The sequence below is a fragment of the Zosterops lateralis genome (assembly GCF_965231275.1).
Source record: "Zosterops lateralis genome assembly, chromosome: 3".
NCBI lineage: Eukaryota > Metazoa > Chordata > Aves > Passeriformes > Zosteropidae > Zosterops > Zosterops lateralis.
The window spans coordinates 43,030,904-43,052,059 of record NC_139764.1 but is presented as its reverse complement, the minus strand read 5'-3'; the positions used below and the strand labels follow the sequence as shown (position 1 = coordinate 43,052,059).

The following is a 21,156-nucleotide window of genomic DNA, read 5'->3' as shown; positions in this document are numbered from 1 at the left end:
ACCGTGAAAACATTCTTTCTGATACTGTTGGAGTCCAGGACATCCCTTTGGATGACCTGGGAAAGAGAATTTGAGCCCTGGACAGGGGGGTGTGGAACCGGTCCAGGGGGGTTAGAAACCTTGGCAAGAGCCAAGGAAGACACTGAGTTTGATCTTAGCCCATGGGAGAAACTTCCAGCATTAGGAGAGGAATTGCAAATCACCAGGAAGTGAAAATAGTAGTTTAGCACAGTAGCACATACAAAATTCAGTAGTTTTAGGATTCTTAGAATAGAGGTAAATGGGGGACAAGATGGTGGAATTTGGGTGGTACCTCGTGTCCCTCTCCTTCTTCCTCATCCTCCATCTTCTGGGGTGGTGATGATATGAGGTAGTTAGAGTGGACTGGGTCAAAGCAGAAATGACCCTTTTAGTGTAAACACTAGGCATTGGTGTGAAATAGTAAATAACCTATATGTAATTATCTGTATAAATGTAAGGTGTCGTCCCATCGGTGGGCAGTCACCTCATGTCCCAGCCACTGTCCGGACCTTGGCTGGGAGCGGAGAAAAACTCTGAGATATCAAATAATAAACAACTCCAGAAACCAGAAAACAAGGCCTTGAAGACTCCACTTCTTTGTACCATCGCGACTCGGGGCTTTTAGAGGCCAAGGACTTTAAACAACTTGAATCTCGGGTGAGAAAACCAACCCGAGAGATATCTAACCTAAATTTCCCCTCTTTCAGTTTGTACTCATTACATTGTATCACTATGTTCCCCACGAAGAGTCCCTCTCCAGCATCACTGTATCCCCTTTCAGATACTGGAAGGTTGCTGTAGGTCTCCACACAACCTTCTCCAAGCTGAATAGTGACAACTTTTTCAGCCTGCCTTGGTAGGGAAGGTGCTCCAGTCATTTTATCATCTTTGTGGCCTATTCTGGACTTGCTCTAGTAGTTCTACGTTCCTCTTATGGTGGGGACACAAAACTGTACACAGTTCTCCAGATGGGATCTCAGAAATGCAGAGATATAATAATAAACTCTCCCTAGAGCTTTTTACCTGTTTTAAGTAAGCAATGTGCTCCAGAGTGTTGCAAACCAGCAAATTAAAAGATGAATAGTTTGTGTGATACATCGATGCAGACAGCAAATGGAACTAGGAGGGTTGATATACAACCAGGAGATTGCTACAAAGCTAAATAAATTGAGAAGGTGTGGCAGGTTTAACAAAGATGCTGATAGACATCTGCATCCCAAAATGCCACCTGCATGTGGCCTCCTTATTTGTTTAGACTTTCCTGATGGGGAGCAATAAGGGAGCAGGGAAAAGGATTATTGTGTGAAAGACTGTGGTGCACAGGCTTCTGTCTGGGTGACGTGATGCACAGATAAGAAATACTGGTTCCTGCTTGGCCAAAAGTACCAAAGTAGTTACCCAAAAATACTGGGCTATGGAAGGGATACGTTCCAATTTCTGTTTGCCTCACTAGAATGGATCACTTCAGGTTCAGCTCATCTTTGTCAGGCTTTCATTTTCAGTAATTTCTCAATGAGTTAAAGGCTATTCATCATTTTCACAGAGATAATGAGTATCCTTGTCAGCCAGATGAAATGTGCACCTCAGCAGGTAGAGTGCACCTCACAGTAGATGGTTATTTCCATAAAGTGAACAAAATATTTTTGATGTGTGTATCACATATGTCCCCTCTTCCTTGTATTCTTTTATATTCTGAGAAGGAATAACTACATGTGGAACATGTTTCATGCTTATATACTTAATTAAAAAAACTCGACAACTCTGGCATGACTCTTGGGAGGTCGGAGGGTTGAGAAGCAGCAAAGACAGCTCCCCTTGTCATCTAAAATGAAAACCGCATTTTCATGGTTTACATTTCAGTACTTTGTTCTGGTGGCTTTTTAGGATCAGTGAAATTGTGATGTTAACTTACAGCTTCTTGTGGGTGTTTGTCAGGCATCTTTAATCTAGAGAAAGAACTGCAGAGAAGAACTGCATATTTGAATGGACTGTTAACACAAGAACAACACTTGACAACTGGCTACTTCACCCTTGCCCTGAACTTCCTGCATAGAGCTTACCATGATTGATTTTACAGGTAGGTTTTCTGTATAATATTAAACTAAATCAGTCTGTTGGCTGATCTCCCAGGCAGGCCACATAAAGAGACCCAGACAATGTTGTTTTGTTCGATGCTGAGTTTTACTAGGTCTTAAAAATCAACCCTTTCTTTGTCAGGAGTGTGTGTGGAGAATTTTAAGGCTATCACTACTGTTTGACAGAACCCTTGTTTTCTGGTATTCTAAGAACTCTTTCATCCCATTTTCAGATACAGGACTCTCAGAGTTGTTTCACTGTGCAGTAAAGACCTTTCTCTTGCAAACAGATGTGTAAGCAAAGTAGTTGCAGCACCAGGACTTAATTTAGGTAGCATTTCACTTTGGCTTCCATTGTAATTTCTACTATAAAATGTTTTCTCTTTCTGGATGCTCTGTCTAGATTGAAGTCATTTAAAAGCATGAAAGCCATAAAGTAGTTATGCCAATTGTGCTTTTGTAGAGTTTTGCTGTTAAGAGGACTTTATGTTTGGTACACTAACTGGAATTTTTATGCATATTTTGTCAAAGATTTACTATGTAAGTTTGTTCTGTTTGATATAATTATTCTATACTCAGTGAGTGTGTAGAAGATGCAGGTTGTTCAAGAGGCACGAGTTGTCTTCTCTGTAGCTGTATGTTGGAACCAGTAGTGCTTGGAGTCAGCCTGTCTGCTTTCCTGATCCTGGGACTTCTTGAATTCTTGGATGGAGATGGTTAGCTGCAATAAGTAGAAGGAGCACATACTGTAGCAGTGTAGATAACTCTAGAAGAAAATAGGTAAGTGGGTTTTATTCCTTCCAGGATGAGGAGAGAAGAACCCAGCTTTTCCTCTTCCGATACGGGTAACTTAATTAGTAGTAATTTATTCCTAAGAAGTTCCCAGTTCAAAATATTTTCCTGACCAAGTACCTATATTCTTTTTTTGCCAGGTGAGGGTAAGTAAAATTCAATTAATGCTGAATTGAATTGTGTGATTGGGCAAGGCCATGAAAGAATATTTACAAACAGACCCCCTGTGCAGTTCCAGGGGCAGGCTGTGATTCTGGTTGATGTGTAGAGGCCTTGGAAAGAGTTGCCAATCATTGTTATGAACTGTTAGCTGAGACTGGGGAAGCTTGCATTTATTGCTGGATGTTGACTAAAAAAAAATTGGATAGAGTCCTAGACCTTTACATTGAATGGGGTAAAATTAATTAACTGCAAGTTTCCAGACCAGTGACTAAGAAAAGAGGCCATTTATGATATTTATGGTTTTCCCTAGAGTAGAAGCTGGAAGGAATGAGAGTGTAATCTACCATCTCTGACCTGCCTCAGTAGGCAGGAGTTTACTTTTCAGCACTCTGCCTAGAGATAGGCACAGTACCTTGTTACAGTTTCAGCCCTTGGCCTATCTCGTGTTAGGTTTTGAGTTTTTCTCTTCATGGAAGGGAGAATGGTTAAGTTGGAGCCCTTTTCTTTCTCTCCAATAGAACTTGTCTTCTTGATTCACAGTACCTCAAATAAATACAGCATTTTGCTTGCATCAGGATAGGGAAGTACACTTTTTATAAAAATAACACTTTATATTAGAGAGTTGCTTGTTCTTCCCTGCAGAATTCTCCTGCTCACAGATAGTGGGTCTGGGTGTATACCACTGGCCACCTCATCATATTAGTGATCGTATTTCGGAGTTGACTTTCATTTGGCCTGTGGAGCAATCTTGGCATCAGCAGATGTCTGAGAGAAGGCATTGAGCATCTACAGTGATAAGCCATTAGCTACATTCAGAGCTTCCTAGATGAAAACTGTGATCCTCCTTCTATCAGAGATTTGCCTATTAGAGCTTTATTTGTGTGGTCATACAATAGAAATTCTTTATGTTCATTCCATCAATGGTTGTGTCCCCCAAAACAGAAGAAATTTCTGAAAGTATTTCCTGAAAATATATGAAGTGTTATAAATAAATATATGGTAGTTGGGGAGTATTTGTGAAATAGAATTTAATATTGTAAGCAACAGAGAGGAAACAACATTCAAAGAATCTAGTACTCTGTCTCTTCCAGTACAGCATGTTCAACCCTCTGGGCAACTGGGGACAGAGGGGAAAAAGTAAAAATCCAGTAAGTTTGCTGTACATTTTTTAAAATGTACATGTCTGTAGATAAGAAGAAAACCCTTTTAATGAACTATGCAGCATAAACAAGATCCTTATTAGGCAGGAGAAAAGTCATGTAGAGCTCAATCCGTAGCATAAATCCCTAAGATACCAGGTTTCATTGTTTCCATTCTCAATGAAATACCTTGCTGGTTTGCTCTTCTAGTCTCACACTTCCTACTTCTTGAAAAAGATAAGAGTCTCCCTGAAACTGCATGACATTTTGTATGGTATTCTTACATTTATTACTAGAAATAGCAAGATGCATTCACTTTGAAAAAAAAAATTCAGCTTAGTTTGTTATGGGATGATAAAACCAGATTTACTGTAATAATCTGTTGTTTTGACAGGGATGCTGACCTGAAAATTTCAAATTTCAACTGAATTCTGTCAGATGTCAATACTCTGTGTTGAGGAAGAACATTGCAAAAGAGAATAAATTGAATCGTATTGCTAAATTTTTCATTGCTGTTTTTTAAGGTGTGATGGAGGTGAGAATTGGAGGCGCAAAAGACTAAGGTCATGGATTGAGATAAGAACACTTTACTGGAAACAGCAGTGAGATAAGAAAATGAACAGTAACAGCAACAATAACAAAAGTACACAGAAAGAGAGAATGATTCACATGCAGAAATGCTCATCACAGACCTCGGGACAATGAACAATATGGGAGAGCTTCCCCACCACATTTTTTTCAACAGGAAGGAACCCGTTCTCCTCAGAGGAGCAAGAGAGTTCCTTTCCTATGGCCAGCAATGAGGTGAGGTGGTATAGAACAATATCAGGGTCCTAGCCATGCCTCCTCAGCCACATTCCTCCTGGCTACTGCAAAAATTAACCCTGTCCAGCCCAACACCAGCAATATATTTGTATATTTATACACACACACACATATATATGCACACAATATGGATTTATCCAGGTCCATTTCATGCAATATGAATAGGATAGCCAGAGGATCAAGCCCAGCCAGCATGGATTTATGAAAGGCAGGTCCTGCTCGACCAACCTGATCTACTCCTGTGACCAGGTGGCCCACTTACTGGGTGAGGTAAAGGCTGTGGATGTTGTATCCCTAGACTTTAGTAAAGCCTTTGATACTGTCCTCCATGGCATTCTCATGGAGAAATGGCTTCCCACAGTGTGTGTGGATGGGTGTACTCTTTGCTGAGTACAGGATTGGCTGGATGGCTGGGTGGGTGTTGGTCTCCTCCCAGGCAACAAGCGACAGAACAGGAAGAAATGGCCTCAAGTTGTAGAGGAAGTTTAAGTTGGATGTTTGGAAAAATTTCTTCACAGAAAGACTTGTCAAGCATTGGAGCAGACTGCTTAGGGAAGTGGTGGAGTCATCACGTTCAAAAAATGTGGTTATGGAATCCGAGGATGTGTTTTAATGGTGAACACAGTGGTGGTGCTAGGTTAGTGGTTGGACTTGATCTTAAAGGTCTATTCCAATCTTAACAATTCTATGAATTTGTAATTTGCTATTCAGCTTTTCTTCTATTCTGAATAATTTAGCAGCAGTTGCAATCTTTGTCGCTTTGCTGTCTTCTCTGTATAATTTGTGATGAAGTTGAATAAAATAGCCCTTAAGTGCAGATGCAGATGGACATCTGGTGATGAACTTCATCTTTATGAAAAATGTCCTTTTGCCCCTACATTTTCTTTCTTTAGTGTATTTTATGCCATTATTTATCTGTAGTAAGATTATTCCATGGCACTTTGGCTATTCTATGGCCTTAGGTGAGTGGCCTTTCAAAGGCCTGGTGGAAACCCAAATGAACTTTTCATTCAGATTATCTATTTCCATATGCTCTAATAAAATCTAGGAGATCTGTGAAACATGACTGGTTTAGTGCCAGGGTCAGACACCACATTCTTGGAGTAAGTCTCCAGACATGGATATGTCAATAGAATAATCCTTGCAGACAGTGAGGAAAAGTAGATTATATGCCTGGGCTATCAGCTTCAAGAATTTAATTTCTCAGACACTTAGTATCCCATTTGTTTTTAAAATTAGTTATTACTTTCAAAGGTTATAAAGCCTGAAGAAATGGAGAGACAGCATAACTACAAAATCTAATTTCCCTAAAACAGGAAGTTTCCAATTTTTCCAGCCTTATTCACACTAGTGATACCTTGAAATTACTTCAAGTCTCTTGTAGTTACTTTTCTATTTCTTATTTTTCTACCAAGAAAAGAACAAGGGAAAGAAATTTGCCTGCTGAATAAATTCCTTCTAGTGGCACCTATGCTTTTACCCTGCCACCAAGAGGAAAGTCACAGAGAGTAAACAAACAGTCTCTCCTGTGCTAAAATCTATACAATCTCTGGCATGGCTGTCAATCATGTGTTGCTTGATGTGAAAAACAAAACCCTATTTCAGCATTAGCAGTTAATGGTATTGACATTTCTGAATAGCCAATTCAGCTCAATATTACTGGGAAAAAATGGAATTCAAGCAATCAGATGGATGAAATTCATTTTTTAAATGATAAAACCATCTTCATGGTTACAATTTTCTTTAGTTACAATTTTTTTATCATGTGTTTTTTAGTGTAGCCGCATTTGTCATGTTACTGGTAATGTAGTTAAGTTTAATTTCTCCTATAAACCCTTGTAGAGGGCTGTGTATAATTCTGTTTGTGTCATTATGAATTCTGATTCATCAGCTTTAGATTGTTGTTCTGAAGTCTTGGTTGCTGGAAACAGTGATTTTCCTCCTTGCCAGGAACTAATGATTTGTTTTCTTCCCAGAAGAAAAGCTTGTTATTTACTTGTTCATAATATGTGCTTTGTCTGCCTGACTGATATTTGGAGTCCATTTGTAGCTTAGGCGTTTTTCAAGTAGAAATCTTTCATGAGTGAAGCAAGTGGATCAACAGCAAGTGGGTAGATTTAGCAAGGCAATGCATTTAACATTTAAAATGTAATAAAGGGTGGATCTCTGCCTCATGACCTTGTATCAGAGGTTGGCCATCATTCTGCAAACACTTAGGTTTGTATTCAGCCTTTGCCACTGTTATGTGTTCATGAACCAGCAATGTCATGGTCTGTTCCTAGGGGTGGTGGAAGGCCCCTTCCTTTTAATTTAATTTGAAAATACCTACCTTTGTGCTAGGAAACTTCTCCCCATTTATTATTTTTCCTATTCCATAGGGGAAGAAATCAGTGTTAACCTTGAATTAAGTCTAATTGTTAGAAATTAAGTTTTGGAAAGAAACACCTACAGATCACCTCTGCATTATGGTGTCGAAAGGAGAGCTGACTGATCTGACTTGTTGAGTTAATGGGAGATTATGTGACAAAAGTACCTTTCTCATTTAGGGAGACCATGAGAGGAAGAAAACATGGACATGAGGGAAACAGTTAAGGCTCATAAAGATACTCTCTTTCCCCTCAGTCATAAGTCTCTTTACCAATAAATGAAAACATCAGACTAGTTTTGTGCTGAATTAATAGCAAGAACCACTCTTCCTGTGCCCTTTTCCTGAGTTCCCAACCTGAACTGAAGGGCAGCACCTTTACAGGTAGGTAGGTTGGTTGGTTGGTGTTGGTGGTGCATAATTTTCATGTTACCTTTATTTTTTTCTTCCTTCTTTTCAGGACTCAGCAGAAGTGCTGAGTTTGCTCCTGTTATCTCTATGGACAGTCTTGTTCTTTTCCACCTTTTTGGGAAAAAACAGCTTATGTAAGTAAGGATGATGAGACCAAGATATAAATTGAATTAAAGAGGGTAGTTGAACCTAGTGAGACTTATCCAACTGCATTTAAAATACAAATGTTATTCTATTCTGCTTTTTGTTCATGTTATTTGATTTAAAATCCTTCTTTTTTTACATTGGATAGCATTAAAGAGCTAGCAGTTACCAACTTTTTAATGTAACTTACCTGGAAACAGCACTGTCCAGTTCAGCTTAATGGTTGCTAATGTTTTAGAGAGCAGCCTGTGTGAGTATACATTGAGAGAAGCTAAGGGAGAGCCAAAAGGTCCAAAGGGGATTTAAAAACAAATTGGATGACTGACACCATGATACATTTTGGAAGTTATACTGTTAGTCTTAGCATCCTGACTAGAACATGGTTTTGATTATTTATGTTCTGTTTCTTCAAATTCCCCACTATGTTTTGTACTTAACTGTTGAAGCACTTGGCATTGCCTGTCCTAAGCCATTGTGTTTGGGATATAGCAATTCTCATAGCACAACATTTTCCTCCAGAAGTGTAAACAGCTTTTCTCACTGTAAGTTGGCAGAAGAGAAGACACTTATTCCCATGGTAGGCAGAAAACCCATAAATGAATCCTTCTGGATGAAAGATTCTCCGTAAGTGTAAGATCATTATCACGACTGCTATAAAAACCAGAATGCTGCTTGGAGAGTCTTAAATATACTTCTGACACTCCTTCCTAGTGCTAGTTCTTCAGTGCCTTTCCTGCTCTTTCTTCCTAATATTTTGGAGTTTTATTTAAAGTGAAAAAACTGAGAATCCTCGCTCCCGCTCCCACAACTAACCGTTCTTCAGCACAAGCTGGTCCCAGCACTTTTTACTGTAGGTGTTATTAGCTGTTATAGTACCTGTATCAATCAAACTGGTATACAAAGCATATATCACTACTTAAAGTAAGTTACATCTTAAGTTTGGCATATAATTCCTCAAGGGATGGAATGACATTTAAGCATCATGCCTAGTGAGCAGTGATACTAAATGTTCCCTGAAAATACCAATCACTGATGTCTCAAGTTACCATGGTCAATAGTAAACCAAGTTCTGGCTAATAGCTATGTCTTATGGGAAGTGCTAGTAGTGCACAGGCATTCACACACACGCACACACACACACACGTATATCCTGCATGTTGTCCTTCTACTAACTTGTTATGTTGTCTCTTGACTCCTATTGTCTCTTCTGCATTTTTAAAATTTTTATTTTGGGGGATTTTTTTTGCTGTTGTTGTTCCTTCCTGCCTCATCATTAATGCTGCTGTAAAGTCATTCCTTCCTGGCCACTGCAATCCAAACAAAAAGTGGGCTTTACCTTACACTCAAGCTTCCTGCCTCAAGGGCTGGAAACTCTGAGTGATTGCAGTTACATCCCATCAGTGTGAGACATCAGGCTTGCTGCTGCCCCTGAGCCTGCAAGTCTGACCCCTGTGTCCTCCACAGAGGCTTGATAGGGTTTCTGGCCCTGGAAGGCAAGGAGCTCTTTAGACTACAAGTGTGCTCTCTCCCCTTCTCACCTGTACTTGGTCAGATCTTGTAGTCTACTGACCTCAGTAAATGAAATGGTGTTCAGGTCCATTCCTATTATGTCATCCATGATTTCTGCTTCCACTGTTTTCTTCCAAAGTTTTGTTCAGAACTCTGGCTGGAGGCAAAACCTGATGGTCAAATAATTGTGGATTTTGGGGCTTAACACTGTATGTTCTTTATGCTTTTTTTTCAAGTGCTATTCATTATACGATCCTTTGCATTTTACAGTGCTTTCCTTTGAAGTTCTAGATGTGATTTACACAGATTAATCTAATTGGGGTGAGCCTGGTCTGGTGGAACAGGGAGAAAGCTGATACTACAGTTTTACAGATAGTAACAGAGTAGCATAGTTGCACAGCCTGGGACATGAACTAGCTTTTTTACTGTAGGGCTAATAGCAGTGGTCTCTGAGGAAAGAGATGTCATGATTAACTTGGCTGCTGCCATTATCATGCCTAGCCTCAATTTCAAATAGCACAATTTAGTGTCTTCAATGGTCTTGTGATGATTTGTTGTAATTGTCACAGTTCTCAGGTTTCCTTGTTGTTATATAGTTCTTAAATAGGCTGCTTCTATTATGTATTTCATACCCCAAGAAGGGATTGCATGTCTGAAAGCTTATTCAAGTTTTTCAAAAAGCTGTACCTCTTGATCTAATAAAATAACTTACATTGACCTACAAGCTTTGTCTTGTCCTTAGCTGTAGAATTCTTTCTATATTTTGTGTTCCTTGAATGCTGAAGAGGGAGTCTCAAACTGGGCCATAAAGTTTCTATTAAAAGCACAATGATTAAAGACATGTTTGTGGTTAGAATGTGGGAGCTGGTTTTAAGTTTCAGACTGAAGTTGTGTTGAGAGGACAAGGTAAGGCAGTTTTTCTGGTGATAAAGAAAACATCTTTTTATCCTGTCTAGTCTCCAGTTACAGTAATTTTGGACCTTTCACAAATAGCAAATTCAGGGGGAAAAAAGAAAGATAAGAAAAACAAAATATAAAGTAAATAGTGTTCTTGTTCCTGCAGTCTATAAGCTGGTGATAGATGAACCTTCAGGGAGTTAAAATTCAGTCCAAATGAGCATCCAGCACTTCAGATTGTTATCAGATGAACCAGTCAAATCTAGAGAGACCTTACATAGGTTTACCATTCTGTGCTGTTAAAATGAAATGATGTGAGCATAAATTTCTTAATTACATCTCACCATTTGTTGTATGAGAACAGAAATTGGAAGCTGTCTGAATCTGGACTGCATGTCAGTTTGGAGAGACGGAGAAAAGCCAGAGATCTGTTTATTTGAATTATTTTGTTCTTTTCCACTAAATGTGTTGGCTGGGACAAAAATCCAAAATTTAAATACCTGACTGTGTTTATATGTGCACAGATGTGTGAGCTTCTGTCAAATAGACATTATTTATCCACACATCTGTGTTTTAAGAGAATGCTTAGAGACACAATATCAAGCATTATCAGTATATTTTTATTTCCACTGCTGCATAAAGATCAGCCAAAGGTTGGCATTGCAACCATTTTGCAGCTATTTGCAGAACATGAATTATTTCTTCTCACTTCAATGTGTCATTGTAATTAATTTGCATTGGAGAATAACATTCCATTTTTAATTTAACCAGTTCAATTTAATTCTGAGTCCTTGTTAGAATGTAGCTTAAACAATGACCGCATCTTATGAAAATATATAACAAGAAAATAACATCTGCTGCACTATGCTGGCAAACACCAAGGCTAATGAATGGTTGTCAGTATCAAAACAGATGTCTGTTTACAGTTTAAAAAATATTCTTTACCAGTCTAAGTAAATCCCCAAATTAATTTAACTCTTGTTTGCAGTGTGTGGCTCAAGTTTCTTTTCTATGGTGAGGCATAATGCAAATATTGGTAGATTGAAAGGCTTCTGTTCCCCTTAAGAAGTCTGACTTCAATGTGACATCCTATTTGTCTTGTGGAATCCATAAAAACAGTTTGATTTGATGAGGATTATCTTGTCAGTAGGAGAAAACTTTCCTAATATGCTGAATATAATTATCTGCATAGGAGTGTTATAGTTCAAAATGCTGGAAGGTTTTCATTGAAGTGGAAAAGGAACGTTTAAAGGAAAGAACACAGATATTGAGTGAAATAAAATGGAAACAACTTCAGTGTTCTTCACTCCATACATCATATTCTTAGGAGTTCTCAGCATATAGACCTTGGATCTTCTTAGATCTACTCCACTTCCCAATGTAAACAATGTAAACACCAACACTCTGAACAATGGACAAACTGCACACAACATCCCTAGGCCACTCTTCCATTTGTCTCTTCTCACTCAAGTCATGTTAAATTCAGTTCCTTCTTTTTCCTGGAATAACAAGTTATTTTAAACCTTTCTTTGGTTATCCAGGTCAGTATTAGGAAAGTTCATTTTCTAATGAGCAGTCTTATTTCTTTCAGCTGAGGCATTTAGTGTACGGAGTCAGAGGTTTGCAGGTCAGGATGGAGCCACCAGTGCAGATTCTAAATTATTTCCTTGAATGTATAGAATTTTTTAACCTTGTAATAGTGTCCCTAGCCTGTCAAGTTTCATCACTCTAAGTGCACTTTCATGCAAATGTGAGCATTAGACAATATATTTTGACCACTTTTTTCCATAATGGTGACACTAATACTTGAATAACTCCATCATGACGTTATTCTTTTTCTTTGTTACTTTTCCCCCAAAGCAAACAGCATTTAAGAAGATTAATTGATTTTTGAGAATGAGTCAACAAATTACATGTTGTGTTTTATCTTTATCATACACAGAAAATTACTGCTACAGTGTGTCACTAATTCACAATGACATATAAATTGGACTGAATCCAGCAGAGATCACAGCATGGAGAACAGTGCTCATTATTCAATTTACCTTTATGGACATCAAGAGGAATTAAAAAGGAGTCTGTAGGTGTTACTGAGGCTTTTGCTGTTTTGCCAGAATAATCCCTAAGTATTCCACATACTTAAACAGTTGCAGAGGTTATGAGTAGTGCACAAGCACAATGCCACTTACTGTAAGCACTCTTTCACCACTTGCACTGTTAAAACTTTTGCTGGATTGCTGTATTGTTCTTACTGAAAAGTGCAATCTTTAATTTTGTACCTGAAGTTTTAGATGTATCTTCCTGATTGTTGTAGGTATTGACTTGTTCATCATAAAGGTTTCTCAGTAAGATGCTGAACCCAAAGACGTGATAAAACCCATGGGAACAAGTTTTTCCAAATGATTTTCTGTCTCTACAAAGCAACTTTTTCTGAACTACTTACTACTTCAAAACTATAGATTTGGGGTTTTTTAAAATCCTCTCATCTTAGTTTCTAGCAAGTGTGAGGCACCGATTATCTTGTAGAAACCACTGAACTCTGACTTCTTATTCCTTTGATGCTTCTTATATTGAATTGCTTCTCCCAGCCAAGAGTAGAAGCAAGGCAAGGAGAGGACAAGGTACAAGGAAAGAGAATTTCCTGTGCTTAGAAATTAAAAAAGCCATGAATTATAGTTTATTGCACAATTACAGTTTATGGTGCACTGGATGTATGTGGAATTCTGGAATAATTATGGTGTGTGAAAAGTTGGTTTCTTTGGTTTCTCTTTGTTCTTCTTTTCACACAGAAACATTTTTAAAATTGCTTCCTTCTCTTATGCCTGGCAGTAGACTATGCATTATACAGCATCACTAAAGCCAAAAATAAGAGACAGAATGTGGCCTCTGGAGAGAAACTGAGCAGAAAGTTTGGCTGTGGTCTGACGGGATGGCAGAAAATCATCTTCTATTCCCTGCTTTTTATTCATGTAGAATTGTAAGAACCTCTCTTCTGTATATTTTGTCCTGTGAGGTGGAGGGGCAGATTTAGGCAGACAGAGGACTTCCAAGATTGTATTCCAACTTCTGCCTCTTCTTGCCATTGCCAATCTGACACATTGGTCACTTGGGGTCATGCAGTAGGGATCATCTGAGCTGTTGTGCTGCCTCTTGCTCTGCATCGAAGCCACACCAGTGTAGGAGTATTTTGAACGTGAATATAAACTGGAGTGCCCAGGAAAACTGGAAAGCAGTGAGTTCCCAGGAACTACAATATTGGTCCAGATTTGGAAGATCCTGATAATAGACTGGCTGAGTTGCTAACAAAATGTCTGGAACTGTCTAGAAAAGAGAGTGCTGTCCTTGACTCCAGAGAAGAATTATTTAAGAGGCATGTAAGAAAAATAATTATCTGGAGAAAAGCAGGCTATAGAAAAATAATCTTGAAACATTCAAATTGAAAGGAGCACAAATCAGTGAAACTTTTTTGTTCAGGATAATCAGTTTCTTTCATTCTACTCCTCTAGTCTTCTTCATATGTTGTGGAACATAGTTTGAAAGAAAGAACTGGTGGCAAGATACACTTAAAATAGGGGCAGTCAGACAATAGATTCTGTACATTTCTTTGTATTTTCCTATCCTAAAAATACAGATATGGTAGAAGATCAATTCTGACTTTCCTGAGGAACTTTATGTCAAAAGGATTTGCTAAATGATGTTGAAAGAAACAAGCAAAACCCAACCACAGCAAAAGCTCATCAGAAACAGTAACATTTCTCTTTTTTTAAGAGCACATGTGATTTTAAAATTTCCATATTTATAAAAACGCTGAGTTGGGGCATAATTCATAATAAAGGTGATAGTAATTTTTCTTCTCTAACTTCTTTCCTAGATATCCTATGGTCCTAGTAGATACCAGAGCACACATAGCTCCAAAATTAAGCTCTTTATGATTAAAATTAGCTATGAATTTTGTATGCTTTTTGCACATTGTAGCCACCAAATACCACTTTTGGCAGTGTTCTCAGTTAAAGAAGAACTGTGAGTCTTGAGTTTTTTCTTTAAAGCAAAATAAATGGAAATAAGCTATGAGGAGTGAATGGAGGAATAGCCTTTTGCTGGTGTTTGATATCTTGGTGGATGTGGTACGTCAATCAATAGCAACACTGATTTCCTTTATGCTGCTGGCCATCTTTTGTACAGAAAACGTGCCAGTCTTGCTTGCAGTTTTTTGAGATTAAGGAAGATGAAGTAATTCTCTCATCTACAGAATTAGTTTCCCTCTGTAGCATGAAGAAAATATAAAGCATTGCGTGGAAGTTTGGAGATGATAAAATTGGTGGGATAAAATAAATGAAGGTGCTGCATTATAAACTAGGAGCACTTGCACATGAAAAATGAAAGTATGTGTGTTTCAGAAGCACAAAGATGTTTATCCCACTTACATAGTGGGGGCTGCATCTTGAGAAAGAAAGCTTCAGAAATAGCAGGGAAGGGCCAGGGGTTGAGGGGTAGTTGGTTGAACACGTACTCCTAGTTTTATGCTGAGGCTGAGTAGCTATCACAGTCCTTGTAGGCAGTGTAGAAGGAATCCAGAGCAGGGATAGAAAAGCCATTCTATCTGCCATTATACAGTCTGTTACTGGGTTCCTTATCCTGTGCTGGTCTTAATACACTTAGGAAGGAAGAGATGAGAGAAAAGTGGTGTAGAAAACTCATTAAGTCTCCCAGAATAAAAGGTAAGCTCTCAAATTTACCCACTGAGGTGACTTGAGGTGACATATCAATCTTAATATATACAGGAAGATTTGTAGTATGGCAGTTTTAATGAGCTGTAATAGGGGAATTGGACCAATTCATATTAGAAATAGAGTGCCAGATTTTATAATGGGATGGTAATTAGCTCCTGGGTCGTAGCAGTCATGATGGATTTTCCATCACTTCCCAGACCTTAAATCTGATTGTGCACTTCTCCATACAATTAGTTTTGACTGCAGCTTATTAAAGTGACTTGGGAATTGTTGTGTGAGAGTGTCTGCTCTGGCTAGGTAAGTGTTTTCTGTTTTAAACTTACTTGTAGTTGATGTACATTTCTAGTCAACAGAAAATTCCAAGGTTCAATTTTACTGAAAGTACAAACCACCTTTGAAACTGCAAATCCCTGGATAACTTCCACTTTGTTGGAAAGAATAGAAACACTCTTCCTCATTGTGGTTCATCTCTCAAGGCAGTATTACATTTTTTAGAGTGGTCTCTGCTCATCCTGATCACCTATGTCTTCAGTGGATCTCCAGTGAGACCTGGCAGATCACCAAATTCTTGCTACTCTTTTTCAGCAACTCTTGAGAGTGATTCCCACAACAGTTTCTTAGCCCTTGTGGAGAGTCCTGCAAAATCCACTGAATACTACCATGCTACTTGTAATGTAACAGATTGGAGATCAAATCCAAACCTCTTAAATGGTGTGTACAGCTGTGAAAGAATTTGATGCTAATTTGGGAAAGGTTGTTCAGCATTTCTGTACTACTCAGAGGTTGTTATGATCCTTCTCATTCTTCAGATCTTCTGTAGCTGTATTTTCAAGCCATTTCTGTTCACTGTAAAAGTATATTACTTTCAAAGCTGGCTGTAACAAACTGAAAGAAAGTGCTGCAGTTGCTTCAGCAACATGACTTGCAGTGGTAAGTGGAAGTAATCCCTCTCCTCCCCAAAGAGATGGACGTCTGTGAGACACATTCTGCCGTATGGTAAATGTTACTTACATAGGATTCTACTGATGTGAGGTGACAATATATTCTATGGTGTTCTTCCCACAGATAGGCTTGTATTTGATGAGTGACCTGTCTCACAGCCACATGGCTTCATGAGAGAGGGAAGTCCTGCTTGTCAAGCCTGAACGACTGGGTAATCCACCAAACTGATCAAGGGAATGTAAGCCTTTTTGATTTCAGTAAAGATTTTGATATTATCTCTTACAAGATCCTCCTGGACTAAATGTTCAGCACTCAGCTGGATAAACACATCATGAAATGGGTGAGCAGCTGGTGCAAAGGGTCAGGCGTAAAGGGTTACAGTGAATGGGGTGACATCAGACTGGGGACCTGCCACTAGTGGGATTCCACAGGTCTCCATCTTCAGCCCTGTGCTCTTCAACATCTTCATAAATGACTTGGATGCAGGACTGGAAGGGACAGTGACAAGTTGACAAATGATACAAAGCTGGGAGGAGCTGTTGACCCCCTTGAGGGCAGAGAGGGCCTGCAGAGAGACCTTGACAAATTAGAGAGCTGGGCAATCACCAGCCATATGAAGTTCACCATCGGAAACTGCTGGACTCTGCACCTGGGATAGGGCAACACTGGGTGTATGGACACACTAGGAAATGGGATGCTGGAAGGCAGCTCCATGGAAAGGGACCTGGGGTCCTGGTCTATGGCAAGTTGAACATGAATCAGCAGTGCCCTGTCAGCCAGGAGGGCCAACCCTGTCCTGGGGGACATCAGGCACAGCATCCTCAGCCCGGTCAAGGGAGGGGTTTGTCCTGCTCTGCTCTGAGCTGGAGCAGCCTCACCTCCAGTGCTGGGGGCAAGTTTGGGTCATACAATGTAACAAAGACATTGAACTGTTAGAGAGTGTCCAAAGGAGGGCAGTGAAGATGGTGAAGGGCCTTGAGGGGAAGGCATTTGAGGAGTGGCTGAGGTCACTTGGTCTGTTCAGCCTGGAGGAGAGACCTCGTTGCAGTCCACAACTTCCTTCTGAGGGGAAGTGGAAGGGCAGGCACTGATCTCTCCTCTGTGGTGACCAGGGACAGGACATGAGGGAATGGCCTGAAGCTGTTTTGGAAATTAGAAAAAGGTTCTTTTACCCAGAGGGTGGTAGGGCACTGGAACAGGCTCCCCAAGGAAGTGGTGACAGCACCAAGCCTGACAAAGTTCAAAAAGAGTTTGGACAATACTCTTGGTCACATGGTGTCACTCTTGGGGCTGTGCAGGACCAGGAGTTGGACTCAATGATTCTCGTGGGTCCCTTCTAACTCAGAATATTCTGTAACACTGTGTTCTCAATAATGCAAGAGGGAGCGCCAGGAAAATAAAAATCATGTTTAATTTTGCAAGATGGAATGTTTCTCACAGGGGCTACTGCTGTCTTTCTCCCTCCTCCTTTTTTCTCCCCTTTCCCCCCCCTCCCCCCTGCCTTGTTTTGATTTGTACTCTCTGCTTCATTTCTGCCTCCTGTGCTGAAGAGATGCCATCCCCAAGAAAGCTTCTCATCAGTGCACTACGATCTTTCTGCAATGGTACAGAAAGAGTTCTGGTAGGATCCAGAAGCAGCTTGAACCTGACCTGGCTGAAACAGTCATCTAAAGATACCAAATCATCCATTATTGTAGCAGCTTTAGTTGCATTTGTTCCATCTCATAGAAAAAATACCTCTGAAGGGAATGATTTTATTATCTGTAATTTCAGCTAAACACTTTACTCCCTGTCAGAGTAATCTCTCCTACTTTTATGAGTCACTATCGTAGCATAAATCTTTTAATATTGTGGTTTCTGGACTAACTTGCTGGTGGCTCATCACAGCAAGGTTTTTGTTTGTTTGGGTTGTAAAAACAGTGTTTTTTCAGTCAGTTTGGTTTGGAGGAAATTGTTTCTGGTAAAGTTTCCAACAGGGGAAAACGTATTAATTCTCAAAGCTGTGTGAGCAGCTTCCCCAGGCTGCCCAGAATCACACAAGAGAGTGGTGCAGTAAAAAAAGTCAGTTTTTCTCTTTGAACATTTTGAATGCATGGGCTCAGAGAAAGAGTCTCAAAGAGACTCCTGTCCTTCTTTTTAGTACAGTCCTGTTCAGTGTTGTGTTCAGTTCACGTTAGTCATGTTTCGAGACTAAAGTGATCGTGCAGACCATGAGATCAGCTCAGTTGATTAGAGCATGGTGCTAATAAAGCCAGGGTTTCAGGTTCAAGCCCCCCATGGGCCATTCAGTTAAGAGCTGGGCTTGATGTTCCTTATGGGTCCCTTCCAACCCAGAACATTCTGTGATGCAGAAGCGGAGAAAATCATCCATTCAGCTTCATGGATGTAGTGACTTATGTTGTAGTTTCTAAGTTACTTGCATCTGACTTCCCATGCTCCTAGCTGCATTTGAAGGATGGTGTCTCCTGTGCTTGATAGTCCTGCCCTTCTCTCCCCACTGTTCAATCCTGGGCTGATCCTGTGTGGGAATGGTGCAGTTCTCAGGGAATGCATCTCTACAATTGCAATAGAGATGCTATAAAGCTATAAATGACCTGGCTTGGTATTATCTGCTCTAGGTTTGTCCATGTACAAATTATAGTTCCAGAAGGGAGAAACAGAAGTCTTTGTATTGCAACAAGGCTCCAGGTTGCAGGAAGATATCTTGCAGTGCTGACCTTACAGTGCACTCAAGTGGATACAGAGTATGTGGGGCCTGCCTGCCCGTGGCTCCCAGTGTGTGTTGTGGACATGTGGCCTGACTACCTTGAGAGGTCTGATTTTGTTATAGAAACCACAATTTAAATCAACAGTATTGCTTATGACCTGTCAGGGCTCGTAAACCAAAACATTAGCTCTTCAGAACTCTCCCTCCCCTGTTCTTTCAAGCATCCATAGCTAACAGGTTTCTCCCCAGCCTTTCATCAATGTTCCTCGAAGGCCAACACCACAGAGCACTACACATGGATGGCTCTGCTTGGCTGTGAGTTCACCCCCTTTAACAGAGACTAACTGTCCTCAAACCAGTGTGTGTTATCCACAGAGGACTACAAATCTACTTAAAATATTCCATACTTTTTCTTGTGGGGTGAGGATGTGAAAAAAACCCAACAACTTATCTTCCCTATTCTGGCACAGAGGATTTACATTAACTTGTTCTCACTGTCTTAAGTCTGTGAAGGAAGTGCATTTTTATCTTGCTTTTCTGGCTCTGTAGACCAAATGTCCCTGCATATGCATGCAGCTGTCAGAAAATTCCAACAATACTTTCTGAGTTTTCCACAATTGCGGGGTCTCTGTCACACTGTCACACAGACATACTGATTTATTGTACTGTTCTTTAGAGATCTTCTGTGAATCCATTTAATATTGACCATTTGGGGTTCATTTTTTATCACACTAGCAAACTCTCGAAGAACAGGGTAATGTAGATTGTTAAGAAATATTTCCTGCAGCTTCATTCAGGGAAGATGCAGATCATTTAAGTAAAAGCAAAGATGGGTGCCTGTACACAGCAAGGAAAATGTCAGACAAATTATAGAAATTGCAAGTCCTGCCCCTAATTGAGAAATAATAATTCAGTCCTGCTGTAGAAGTCTATTTGGTTTAGGTTAGGGGTGACTCTGTGAGATGGTTTGCTGGTCCCTGGCTCCTTGCTATCTCACAGCAGCCACAAAACATAATGACAAATCCCATGGAGAGTGTGGCTGTAGAAAAATGTATAGGGGGTTCTTTGTCTGGGGACACAAGTGCTGTGTCATGCTGTTTTCTCAGACCAGATTTTGAAAGTGTTTCTGATGTTGGATTTTTTTTACATCCCCCTCAGTGCAGTGTGAAGGGGTACAAGAGTATCTTCTACCTCTACACAGCTGTCTTGTCTTCTTACAGCATTTTTTCATGAGTCAAGCAGGTTTTTGAGATCATGACTACTTGCACCATGAACAGCTTTTGAGGTGGACCAATATGTTCAGGCAGATTGGCAGGAGAGCATTGATCTCAGGGATGTAATAATCCCAGAAGCTTCAGGAACAAGCCCAAGAGGAGAGAGAGAGACCCCTTATTTAGTGTCTCAACATGAAAAATAAATAACTGTGTACAGCTTGTGCTATTTTACAGCAAGAGTACACTTAGGAAAAAAACAGTATAATGTCACACTCTTGGTGGTCTTCACTTATCCAGTGGCATGTTTTACTTGTTAGCATCTATATTAAATTTTGTTTAAACTGTCCTTGTTAGTTAATTGTTTAAATTAAAGGTTTTAAAAAGATATGTAAAGGACATACATAGGATGCACATAGAAAGCCTGACTCAAATGTAAACTAGATGCTTCTTGAAACTTGCAGTGGATAGTTCAAACTTCCCATATGTCAACAGTTAAAGAACAAAGAGCAAAAATAAGGAAATAGTCATAAAATATTTCTTCAGAAGAGTGTGATTTAGAGGGAGGCAGTACTCTCAGGACACAGGAGTTGAGACCAATATAACTTGGTGCCATGTTTTTCTTCTTGTTTGATGTGTTATCTCTCTGGGACAGCACCATATTAACATTTCGGCTTGTAGGTTCAACATGATAGAGCTCCTCCCAGAGGTGCTGCTGTCTAGAGGAGGTTGTGTGGTGGTGTGCAGTGCTTGTCTTCCTTGTTTTTAAGCAGCTTCATTATATCCCTTCTCTGGACTTTTTCCTGCAGCCATTTCAAATTGCTACAAGGATAATTCATGGGTATTTGAATAATGTGTATTTGGTGTGGCTTCTTTTAGGAAGTGATGTCTGCTTTCAGTGTCTGAAGGGGGTTATTATAAACAGTTCAGGCTACTGGAAGGAAAATAGATGTGCTTTGGATTCCAATTTATTATCCAAATAGAGCCATTCAGTTCTAGATGGGGAACAATTTAGAAGTGTTAGTTTAAATGTCAAATCTACCAGTAATTCCTCCACAGCCTGGCACCCGAATAGGCATTTTTTTCATTCAGGCTCACTGCTTAGGAGTAGAAGCACTTATTGCCCTTAACCAGAGGTGTGGAGGCTGCTCATATTGTACCTTAGAGTAGAAATGGACTGTCACCTTCCTTCAACTACCCCAAAAGTCACTTATTTTTTAATTAAA

The 21,156-nt window shown here is 39.7% G+C and overlaps 1 long non-coding RNA gene across 1 annotated transcript; it reads left to right on the top strand.

The window, feature by feature from the left end:
* The first annotated feature begins 650 nt into the window (after nt 1-650).
* Nucleotides 651-8,056, top strand: LOC310907223. Its single transcript, XR_014589570.1, has 3 exons — nt 651-678; nt 1,957-2,098; nt 7,840-8,056. It is a non-coding gene; the product is annotated as an uncharacterized lncRNA (long non-coding RNA).
* The last annotated feature ends 13,100 nt before the right edge of the window (nt 8,057-21,156 follow it).